Below are 12,526 nucleotides of genomic sequence, written 5' to 3' on the forward strand. Positions count from 1 at the left end.
AGTCATCTCTGTCGAATATCCTATTTATTTCAGCACATTGGAAGATGAGCAAGAGCTGTATCTTTAGCCAGCTGCTTTGTTAAGCTAACTTCAGCTCTGCTAGACAGCTGTTTTAAAATAATAATTTAGATCTTGGAAATTAAATTAGTATTTTATCTGTTGAAGTGAATCTTTTGAAACACATAATTTAGATTTTTTTTTTTTCTTTGAAGCAGTGTGAATTGACCCATAAATTATAAGTATCCTTTGGCTATATTTTTTTTTAAGAAAACCATAGTAATTTTCACCTCTCTATGTATGTGTATTTATACAGTATCTGCACATCAAGAATTTACAGGTACAAATAAATACACTCTACTCATTCTTCTATGAGCCATCTTTTTGTTATATACTTATACAGGGGGAGCCTGTTCTATGAGTGGCTTTTAGGTGAGAAGAACTAGGTGGGACCAGTCCAGGTTTCACACATCATTAAACTCTTTTAATAAATTGATAAAACTCCACCCTACAAGAAGTTGAATTCTTTGCCCAGACTTTTTCTACTGGAAGATTATGGAAGAACTAGAGCTCCCATGTGTCTGTTTTTCCACAGACATTTCCTGTTTTTCTACCTGATTTTTTTTTTCTTGGACAAATTTGCAGATTTCTTTTTGATGTTTTTTCAGGATTTCTGGCTGTCTGGCAGTCTGAACAGAGTACTGCTCACTTCTACACATTTTCAGGCATTACTGCAAAGCCCACACTAGTCAACTACACAGAACTTGTACCATAAGTAATTTATGATAAAAATAACCATCATCCTGAAACTCCACTCAGCTAAGGACCTCGACTGTACAACTAATACAGGACCTTGAACTACAGTGCCTCAGAATGGTTAATCAGTGACTGAGTTATAGATACTATTAGGAGATGTTCTGTGCTGTTACAAAATTTGAATTGAGAGGGGTGCATACTGTCATGCTCCACTTTAACTCTTTCCTTCAAAGACTTAAATTTAAAGAATGTGTTGTTTAAATCCCTGCAAATGTCTTTGAGTACAGACCGTTGCCTGAAGCTCTCGCACTTCTTTTCCAGTCATTAAACAATAGTACTGGCAATTTTTAAAACCTAGCCTGCGCAGTTTGCCTTTGCTGCACTGCCTGCCCCGGGCCAGTGACTGTGGTACCCCCACTCACAGAGCTGGGAGTGTGAATGCTCACGGCGTGTGGGGACCCACTGCACACAACTCTCTGGGGGAGGACCTTGCCCCAAACTGCTGGTGCTACAGGGGAAGACCACCATCAGGTCACTGGATTACAGAGGAAGAATACCAACAGCTGGATTGAACAGTACATGGGGAACTACAGGGAGACTTTAGTAAAAACGAAGGAGCAGGCTTGAAAAGAAGTCTTAAAGAAGCATGAAGATTTGCAAATGGTGGGCAAACACTTGGGGTGGGAACAGCGGCAGCCTCTAAATTATATCTTATGAGTTACTTTGTCAATGAGATGGTGTATGTGGTTTCATCTGTGACTCCATAGCAAAAGTTTCAGGCAGATACAGAGTAAAGTATACGCTGGCCTATCTAGTTGATCACACATAAACTTTGTTCCCCAGTTCATAGAGCACAATATGCACAAGTATATATGTATGTTTGTATGCAGAAATCTACATGAGGTTGAGGAAGACACTGTTATGTTATGTATACAGGACAAAACCCTTAGGCAGTAGCAATAGCAAGATTAGAGCTAAGGTAGCTACAAAATTAAAAAATAAACTATTGCAAGGTAAGCGTTAGTTCCACAAGTGTTACTGTTGAAACTGTGCATACTGCTGTTATCTAGCAGTGAAAGTTGGACTTAAATCAGGCCTGGGCACAGGATCACTTTTCTGTCAAATTTGGCAGAGCACATGTTACAGAGTTTACTCTGGCTGTATGCTTTCCTGATAGCTTTATGTTGGCAGTGTGGTGAAAGTTGGTACCTGATTAAGCTTGAAGACTGTTGCTCCGAAGATAATCCATCAGAAATTGCATTGGTCAAGTGAGTTTGCACCACACCAGTGATTTCTGTCATCTGTCTTCAGTGTTAGGAGTTAGAAATTTAAAGATGAACTTGATTCATTGAACCATGGCCTGAAGCTGGTGACTTCTGGTCTTCAGCATCTAGCCTGCATGTGGGTCTGCAGCTGTGGTGAAATAGCTACTGAATCTCTGCAGTATCTAGCATTTTTGCCTTTTTTGGATCAAAGTTTGGTCTGTGCTTGGTGGCTTTTTGAGAAAGCAAATGAAAGAGTTTGAAACTTGAAGAAACTAGTGCTTCTGATGGAAAGCATTCTCCAGGAGGAAGGTTTCCTTTGTTTTCTAAAGATGGTCAGATGATGTATTCACCTGATGTTTAAGGAAAGATTTTTCCCAATGCTGGATTGCCTTCAAGAAAATGTTTTGTCCCTAGGTCTGGAAGGTTTTGTTCTGAGCCTCAGTGGTTTGCAACTGCAGCAGGGCTTCATACACCAAAGGCTGTAAACTGGCATCAGGAATTACCTGGAGCTGAAAGAAGGGCCTGAGCACATCATTACAGTGATCTAAGGCAGGCACTAGGCAGACAGCCTCCTTCTGCCGCATCTGGAGCCAGCACGTTGTCTTACATTCGGCTTCAGAAACAGGAGGCAGTAATAACACAGCCGTCAGGTAACAAATGCAGAGGATATTGTGGCCTCAGCGGGAGGAAGGGATGAAACTCCCCATAAAGCTAAAGATGTGAGAAGGTATTTTTGGGATGCTGCCCAGTCATCCAGACTCAGTAAGGAGTCAGATAAGACTCCAAGGCTTCACACAACCTTAACAAAAAAAAGCTTGCAGGCCTTTAATGGGAGACAGCCAGCTTCACTTCCAACAGCATCATTTCAGCCTTGAGTAGGTTCAGGCTGAGCTCTATATTTGATTAAAACTGGCAGGCAGGAGGAGTTTCATGTTTCATTTTTGTAGCCAAAATTTCTGCTGTACTTTCAGAAAATCATATGTAGTGCTAATAGAAACAATTTAGAGATTTTTTTAAATAAGTTATCCTTTTCATTCTAAGACATTCATTGCCTGAGGCTTCCTTTGCCATTGAACTCCACTTTATTGATGTGGAGCTTCAATTTAATTTTCCTCCTCACAAATTTGCGGTCATCATGATGGTGTAGCCACAGTTGCAAAGTGGGTAGTCAGAGTTTTGCTGAGTTAGTTTAATTTCTGTATGCAAGAATTCTGGTCCAACCTGATGACTACGTCATTTTCCCACATTCTTGAGGGATGTCACACTCTGTCCCATAAAAAATACTCCATATGAATTACGTATATTGACCTGAGAGCATCAATCAGGTATGGTTTAGAGGGTATTAATCCTGGAGTCCTACATATTCAGAACCTTATTCCTGCTTTCTCTCTCCTGCTAACTCCCAGCACTTCTAAGTGAACAATTTATAACCCTAATTGCAAAATGCAGTCTCCATATTAAAGTATATATTAAGGTATATAAATTGTTCATATGTGCCTACAAAGGTATGGACATTTGTTTTAAATGCAATTTTTATGCTTTCAAACAAATTCCAGTTGTGATGTTAACTTCAGTTGCTAAGGTATATGATTTAGTACACTCTGTATTATAAAATTGAAGTTCTTATGTCTTTTTTATGTCACAAAACAAGGAGCAGTCTTTTGCCATCTCCTCTGTATTTCTCATGTCCCTCAGCTCAGGTTGCCATCGAAGCACTTGGCAGCTCATGTTCCAGTTTTTCCTCTGTCTTATTTCTTAGTCAGAGTAAAACAGACCCACCACACATGATCAGTTAAAAGCCATTTTCAGGTATCAAAATATAAAACATTACAGAAATTTGAAAAATGCAGCTGATCTGACTAACTGCTGCAGTAGTTGCACTGTCCAGGAAAACATCTGCAGTCTAGTCTCAGGATACAAGCTTGACACACAGAACAAACCCTTGAGCACTGCAGGAAACAGCTGCTGATGGGTTCATTCTTCTTCTTTTCCAGAGGTGTAGCAGGCACAATTTCAGGCTTTAATCAGGTGTGAGCTGGGCATCAATGTCCTGCTGTGAAAGCAATCTTCTGGGGACACAGCTGTACAGGGCATCCAGCTGTCCTCCTGATGTCCTTCCTCCCAGGAAGAAGGTTTCTGCTGCCCTTCGGGAAGGAGGTTATTTGCCTCTGAGCCTGGGATCACTGTCCTTCTGACTGGGGAGGGGTCTGAAGCAAAAGCCCAGGGACATGTTCAGTGCTGGGAAGTAAACTGGATCTCTAGAAAGGTGTGCTTAAAAAACAGAGATTTCTGAAATGGTTCACATTTGCAGCTCCACTCCTTCCATTTCACAGTTAATTCTGTAATGACAAAAATGTGCCAGGGCAACTTCTGTGTAATAACACTCCAAAATTAATGACTCATAGTAAAACAGAAGATGGCAATTCTGTAGTAGTTCCTTGTTATAAGATGAAAAAAGAGGACTGAACTATAATGCACTGCTAAAAATTATAATATTTCAAGCAAGTATATTTCTGCCTAAAATTCAGAAATTCTACATGTGAATGGATGTATAGCTTTTTGTATTCCCTTTCACTGCAGACTATTATACCAGTTTATTGGGTTTTGTTTGTATCTGGTCCTTACTGAATAGGTAATAGATAATGAGACTACATTTATAGAACATCAGCAAATTTTTGTGAGGTCTGAAATCCTGATAACTAGCACAGTAATCTTATATTGCATGTATTTCCATATTCAAGTATGGAAAGCTTTCTTCAAATAGTGGGTGGTTTGTGGCTTTGAATCTATAAATGAAGCTGTTTATGCAGCCCTATAAGTAGGTTTTGGTAGCTGTAGATGACGTTACCTGGGAGACCAATTCTGTCCTCAAAAAAATTACTCTAATAGTCACTTTATCAGTCTATATTTATTGTTTCCCACTGAATACTTACTACATTTATTCACTTTTCAGCTGAAAGATATTTTTCCAAGATATTTTTCCAAACTAAAAACTCCCCAAGCTCTCCATGAGCTCTTTTTATTTCACGCATCATCACTGACAATAAAGATAACATGAGCCAAACTGTATTGCTAGCTCTATCTCTGTAACATCAGCTGTGGTTAGAATATGCCTTCAGCAACATCTGAAAAACCACATTGGTTTGCAGCATGCTTGTTCGGGACATGAGATGGTAAGACTTGACTTGACTGCCAGATCTTTGTGGATTCGAAACTAAAAAACACCTCCGTTTACAAACTGAGCAAACCTGCACCCATGAATCCTGTACTCACTCAGGAACTTTTGGCAGTTAAACCTCACTCCAAGTTTGGCTTTCATAACAGATATTAAAAGCATGACATGCGCTTTGGTCAGGACTTTTTAAGTGTTGAAGGCAAATAGATTGGAGATTTTTTGTAACATTTTAATACAGGAGTATAACAAAAACCCTCTAGCAAATCGTTTCAACACATTTATTTTCATGTTCTCCCTCTTATTTATCTCACTTTTATTTAAAAGCCATTGCATTTTGCTTTTTAGGTTCTTTTTATATGCCAGTCAATCAATCAATAGTTAATCATTTAATTAACAAGAACTAATTTAAATTTCAGGTCGGGTAATATCAGTCCAGTCAGCCAGAGCTGCACATTTTGATCTCAAGGGCACTAAGGGCTTTTCTTTTTGTGAGCTTCTGCTTCTTTAAAAGATTTGACAGCATGTTAAACCAAAGGTTTTCACTTTCAGTCCAATGCAGTGTTTAGATGTTATTCCAGGATTTCCTGTGTGCACTACATGGCAAGAGATCAAGTCTGTAGATTGCATTCAGTTAAACAGATCATCTAAATGAGATAATGAAAATAAGTGTGTGGCATGCATTTGTACAGCAATCACTGTAGCCTAGTCAATATATATAGTTAATGAGCACCACAGATTTCACAGTTCATTTAGAGATGAACTGACAAGAAACCAGGGTCATGATGTATTTCGGTGTCCTAAAAAGCTGGAAAGAAAGTACCAACTGAGAAAAAAAAATAATGAATTTGATTTCTATGGATGGTACTTTTTGTTTGCCTTCAAAGGTTCAGTCCTTATCATTTACCCTGACATCTTGTGTGCAAACACTGGCAGGGTCAAATTTAAACAATGGGAAACCTGGCCGTAAAGGCTGCCCATTGCGATGTTTTCCCTCAGTGTGAAAAGTGAACAACTACAAATGGGTGACTTGTAAGTTGCTTGTTAGGGCAATAACTCTTGCTGACAAACGAGCTTCTAGTTGGATGGGGAGAAAAGGGCAAATTCCCTGATCTCTTTTGTCTCAGTACAATGTGTTGGATTTAATAGAGGCTGGAAAGGCTGGGCAGAGTAATGCTGGTGTTTTGAAAAAAAGTAATAGTTTATTTCTAGCAGGGTTGAGCCAAAACAAGATATAGTATTTCTCCTGGGTTGTTTTTTTTTTTTCTTCTTCCAGATCAATGTTAAAAATATGGACCTCGGAGCTGATAGCCATCACTACACAGAGTTTATCATTTTCCACCTGCACGGATGCTTTCTCTTGTGCCGTCCTGTTGGAATACTACCTTTTGTCTGCCAAGTGGAACTAAGTTAAAATACTTTTCTGCTGATTTGGCAGGATTAAGAAATAAATTAAAGCACCCTGACTGCCTAGAAGTCTTGTTTTACCAGCTGCTTGCAAAAATCTACTAATGATTACATTTTAAGTCCTTTTAGCACTTCGGGTTCAGCAGGTTAAGCCTACTGGACCTAGTGGCATGGGAGTCATGTGTCTCCTGTATCTGAGAGATCAATGTTTTATAGCAGGTTGGCTTAGCAATAAACAGTGAAAAAAGAACCATCACTTTACACCTAGTTCTATTAAACATACACTACTACCTTGCTGATGTATCTAAAGGCTAAGTAGTCCTCTGGCAGCCATGGTCACTTCTTGCCGAACTAGAGCTGTCATGTGAACTCATATAAATCTGTTCCATTTGTGGAAAATTAAAAACTCAAGAACCATGAGAACGTAAAATGTAATTAGGAAGTCATTTCACTATCCGTAAGGGGTTACTTCATTAAATTTAAACATATCTCTGCACACATTTCACTTAAAATCGACTTAAGGATATGATGGTTTTAAAAGGTAGTAAAGAAAATAAAGCAAATATGCTGACCAGAGATTCTCAGAAATATTTTTCTCCATTATTTTGCCACAGACTCCATTTTGGCTGGATCATTACCTCACATGTGTGCAGTGCCTGAATGGACTGTACTATTTGATATAGTAAATGTAGCTGGTGTTTTGTTCACAGGGAATCAAAACTAAAACCAAGACAGATAATTTTACTGGAATTTGAAAAATTCGGGGGAAAAAATTATTCTCTGCACCTAAGCAAGTTCATGTGAGCTTACTCAGTTGTAGCAATCTAAGCAACTTTCTCCAAACTCAAAGTCTGTCTTAGATGACTCCATGTTCACATTCTTAGATTCTTATGTTTGATTAGGACTGAACACATTACAAGTAGTTAGTGACAGAAAATCTTTTATTTCAAAGCAGTTTTGTAAAAATCAATCAGTAACTGCAGTATCATTGCCTTCTGATATCAACCCAACTGAAAAGGATATGCATGATATCTTTGGATCTCTTAAATATTTGATTTTCAGAACCAGGATCAGTTTGGATAATTTGGGAAACCTGAGTGACATTTGCCAAAAATATTTCCTGATGCTTAGCCTTTCAGAATATGCTAAGCATCCCTTTGAGTTTTAAAATACCCAGTGGTTTACTGAAGCCCACACTGATGATTATCAGTTGAATAGACCTTGTCAGGAGAGATTTTGACCCATGAAAACAAGGACTTTCTAGAGAATAGATAACAAAACCCAAAGGTTCATCCTGTCTTCTCTGTTTCTGTAGCTTACAGTAAACAAAGGAGCAATGTAGACTGGCTGCTTAGTACCTCTTTTCTCCCATTTTCTCCATCTGAATTACCTATGGAGTGCTGGGTTGGTAGACTGGTTGGCCTTCTGTAATTAGGACACATTTCTCTGGATCAGAAGTTTTAATTTGCTGCCAGGATTAAATGAGCACCATTCTTGCTGGTAACTTTCTTTCAATGTGGCAAGGATTGTTTTGAGCAATTTACTGACCTGGGACCTGGTGAAGCAAAGAATTATGGGATGAAAATATGCAGGGCATAAAACAGGTCATATATCACTAATAAAACCAGCAATAATCTATTTTTTTTCTTCACATTTTATATGTAGCTACATCATTGATTTAAGAGCATTCCCTACAAAGTACTACGCTAGCTGATTACCACTGCAGTTTTCTGTAACAGCCTTCTATTGCTGCAGCCCCCTACTTCAGTAGTCCAGCACATTTCAATAATGATGGTTGCCTGGTAATACTTTCTCAAAGCCTCTTTATTAATAACAGTGAACTTGGGTTTCTTGCAGACAACTTGTAAGAAACCCAATAGGGATGATATATTAAAAGAAACGCAAACCTTTCACTGTAGATCTTAGCTCAAAAGTTTGCATCTGCAGAAGAGGGTTTACTGAATCTGAACTTGGCCCAGTATAAGAAGCAAAGATTATTAAACTATTCAGACCTGAATGTTGTCAGTGTGTGGTTATATGTGAACATGGAGATTTAATTTTGGCCCAATATCCAATTTTCAAGCTTGCTGGAGTTGCCTTATTCAGTGTTAATAAGTTTCTCTACTAGAAATTGGAGTAGTACCCCCTGTAATCCAGTATAAAATAAACCAGGCCCTGTATTCAGTATATTGTAAGGTCTTCCTCCAAATGTGGAGAAAGCTAAATTTCATATCCTACTGCATTCAATACTTGGACTTCTTTAAAAATCTTAAGTCCGTTTTGCATTTTCACATCATTTCCAAATGTGTTAATCCTGTGAGCTTTTCTCCTGTAAATAGGTGAAACCAGCTCTTTTGGTTTACGCATAACAGTACTGTTGGGATTTCTATAAGATTCTTTCTAAAATATGATTAAAATAAATAAAATACAGTGGTGTTGAGAAAAATATTTCCTGTAGCAGCAGGATATGCTTTTTTTTGAAAGCAAGTCCCAAGCTGGGCTGCAGTCTGTGAAAATCAAAGGCATTTTTTTAAAAGATAGAAGACCGTGTAGATTTGGCATGCTGACAAAATTTCACTTATGGAATCCATTCAGTGTCTTAGCCACAAAAATTGCAGAAAGAACACCAAAAAGATTTTTAGCTTCCAGAATACTCTATTTCTCCCTCTCTTATCCCTTCTCTGTACTTATTTCCTGAAAGTTGGCTCATTAATATATTTTTAAGCTCAAATAATTAGCTGCTCCTTAAATTATATCCCTTGTCTTGTCCCACTGTCTCTGACGTACATACAGTGCCATAATTTCACCTGAAGATCTGATTCCATGAGTTTGATTTTGTTACATAAAATGTATTTTCAAAAGAAAACCATCTTTTTTTTTTTTTTTTATATAGCATATGAGTTTTTACACTGTCATTTTGAAGCTAACATTTTAGGTATCTGAATCTTTTTTAAAAAGCTAGATATTTAAAGTCAGTCTGGGTTTACACTAAATTATGAATAAATAAACATAAAGAAAGCCTCCAAATGCTTGCACATCATTGCATTTTTGAGACGTTTTAGTGAGTGGATGAAAATAACTACAGAAGCATTTTAAGGGTAAGAAAATAATAAAATCATGGTGTCCCGGTTTTGGCCAGTATAGAGTTAACTTTCCTTGGTCTGGGAGGGAGCACAGCTGGAAGGCCAGCCTGGATTGGTCATTGGAGTATTCCATATCATGTGACATTATGCTCAGTATATAAAGGACATGGGCGCACTCTCATTTGCTCTTCCAGTCAGCGTGGCGGGATCTTTCGTGCTGTCAGGATTGTTGCTGGGGGAACACTGCGTACTGGTCACCTTTTTAACCTTTTTTGTTCCACCCCTAGTAAGTGACTGGCTGCATGGTGATTAGCTACCTATCAGCCAAGTTCAAACCACAACACATGGAATGGTTTGGGTTGGAAGGGACCTTAAAGATCATGTAGTTCCAACCCCCCTGCCTTGGGCAGGGACACCTTCCACTAGACCAGGTTGTTCAAAGCCCCGTCCAAGCTGGCCTTGAGCACTTTCAGGGCGGGGGCAGCCACAACTGCTCCAGGCAACCTGTGCCAGTGTCTCAGCACCCTCACAGTGAAGAATTTCTTCCTTATATCTCATCTAAATCTACCCTCTTCCAGTTTAAAACTGTTATCATTCATTCTATCACTACACTCCCTGATAAAGTGTCCCTCCCCATCTTTCCTGTAGCCCCTTTAAGTACTGGAAGGCCACTATAAGGTCTTCCCAGAGCCTTTTCTTCTCCAGGCTGAACAACCCCAACTCTCTCAGCCTGTCCTCATAAGCGAGGTGCTCCAGTCCCCTGATCATCTTCATATCCATTTTTGGACTTGCTCCAATGGGTCCGTGTCCTTATGTTGGGGGCCCCAGAGCTGGACACAGAACTCCAGGTGGGGTCTCACGAGAGCAGAGTATCAGGAGAGAATCCCCTCCCTCGACCTGCTGGCCACATGTCTCTTGATGCAGCCCAGGACACAGTTGGCTTTCTGGGCTGCAAGTGCACATTGCTGGCTCATACTCAGTTTTCCATCCACTAATACCCCCAAGTCCTCCACAGGGCTGCTCTCAATTCACTCTTTGCCCAGCCTGTGTTTGTGCTTGGGATTGCCCCGACCCATGTTCAGGACCTTGCACTTGGCCTTGTTGAACTTCATGAGGTTTGCAGGGTCCCACCTCCCCAGCCTGTCCAGGTCCCTCTGGATGGCACATCCCTTCCCTCCAGCCTGTCGACCGCACCACACATCTTGGTGGTTTTTGTGAACTTGCTAACAGTGCACTCAGTCCCACTGTGCATGTCACCAGCACAAGGTGTGAAACACCACTGGTCCCAGTATGACCCCTGAGGAACACCACTTGTCACTGCTCTCCACTTGGACATTGAGCCATTGTCCACAACACTTTGAGTGGGACCACCCAGACAATTCCTTATCCACTGAGTGGTCCATCCATCAAATCCACGTCTCTCCAATTTAGAGACAAGGATGTCGGGTGGGACAGTGTCAGATGCTTTGCACAAGTGCAGGTAGATGATATCAGCTGCTCTTCCTTTTTCCACCAGCACTGTAATCCTGTCATAGAAGGCCACCAAATTCATCAGGCATGATTTGCCCATAGTGAAGTTATGTTGGCTGTGACCAGTCACCTGCTTATTTTCCATGTGCCCTAGCACAGTTTCCAGGAGGATCTGCTCCATGATCTTGCCAGGCACAGAGGTGAGGCTGACTGGCCTGCAGTTCCCTTTTTTCCCTTTTTAGAAATGGGTGTTATGTTTCCCCTTTTCTTCATGAAACTGAATGAAAACAAAGACCTGAAGACCCTTTATATTCATTACATGTTGCTCATTTGCTGACATTCCTTTAGATTTTGTGTTCATAGTCAGGCAGTTTCAAACCACTTGTCTCTTCTGTTTTCAGCCAAAAGCACTGGGAACTCTATAAATATCGTCAGGCTTCAGCTCCATGAGCTTTTGAAGCCAGAATAAAGTGGAAAGACACCCTCCTCTCGTCTTTCCCCTTTCCCTGGATGTCCCTGTGAGTCTTTCTCCCTTCCCTTGCCAGGGTCTGGCAATGTGGTTTCTTTTCAGGGCAGGATTAGCCCTTGCCAGCTGCAAGGATCTGTGGGATAATGATGTGCATCACTCCCCCATATTACTGCTGTTTTTCCTAGGTGCTAAGCAAAAACATGCATGGGCATACACAGACACAAACCTCCCACCATCTAACTTTACTTGCCATGCAGAAACCTGAAGGTGGGGGAAGAATAATAATAATCATATCTCAGCAGCAGTTGCTCCAAATTATGGAAGAAGCTTTTTTTAATCTTAACAAATGTCAATTGTTCACCACTGTCACCTATTCCTTTCCCACTGCCTGATGGATAATGCTAGATGGCTGACCGGACTAATCAAATACAAACGCTTCCAAAGGGGGTAACAAGAACCTGTGTAGGACACAATTGTTAAATTGCACATCAGTGGCAAATGTTTCTTTTCATTTGTGTAGGTTTTCATCTTTAGCACTTCATTTCCAAAGCAGTACATTGTGTAGTGGGATGCAGAGACAAAGGACAATGCTGTCAAGAGCTGCTGTGCAATAGCTCTTGTAATCTTCATGTGTCCTTGACTACAGAATGATGTTGTTTTGGCTATTGTTATTGAAGGGCTACATAGAAAATTGAGCCTATAAACAAGTAGTTCAGAGAACACTGGGACCAAAGAGGCCTGATTTCCTGTAAGTTCTTGTGCTAAGTTTTATAGAACTTTGTCCTTTAGTTTTTCAGGTGTTTGGAGCATGTATCTGGGCTCTCTTCCATGTGGATTCTCCAGTGTCTAACAACATGTGAGCTCACATTACCCTCTTTTCCTCACTGGTGGCATTAATAGGGTTTCC

The sequence above is a fragment of the Athene noctua genome, chromosome 1 (genome assembly GCF_965140245.1).
Source record: "Athene noctua chromosome 1, bAthNoc1.hap1.1, whole genome shotgun sequence".
Lineage (NCBI taxonomy): Eukaryota > Metazoa > Chordata > Aves > Strigiformes > Strigidae > Athene > Athene noctua.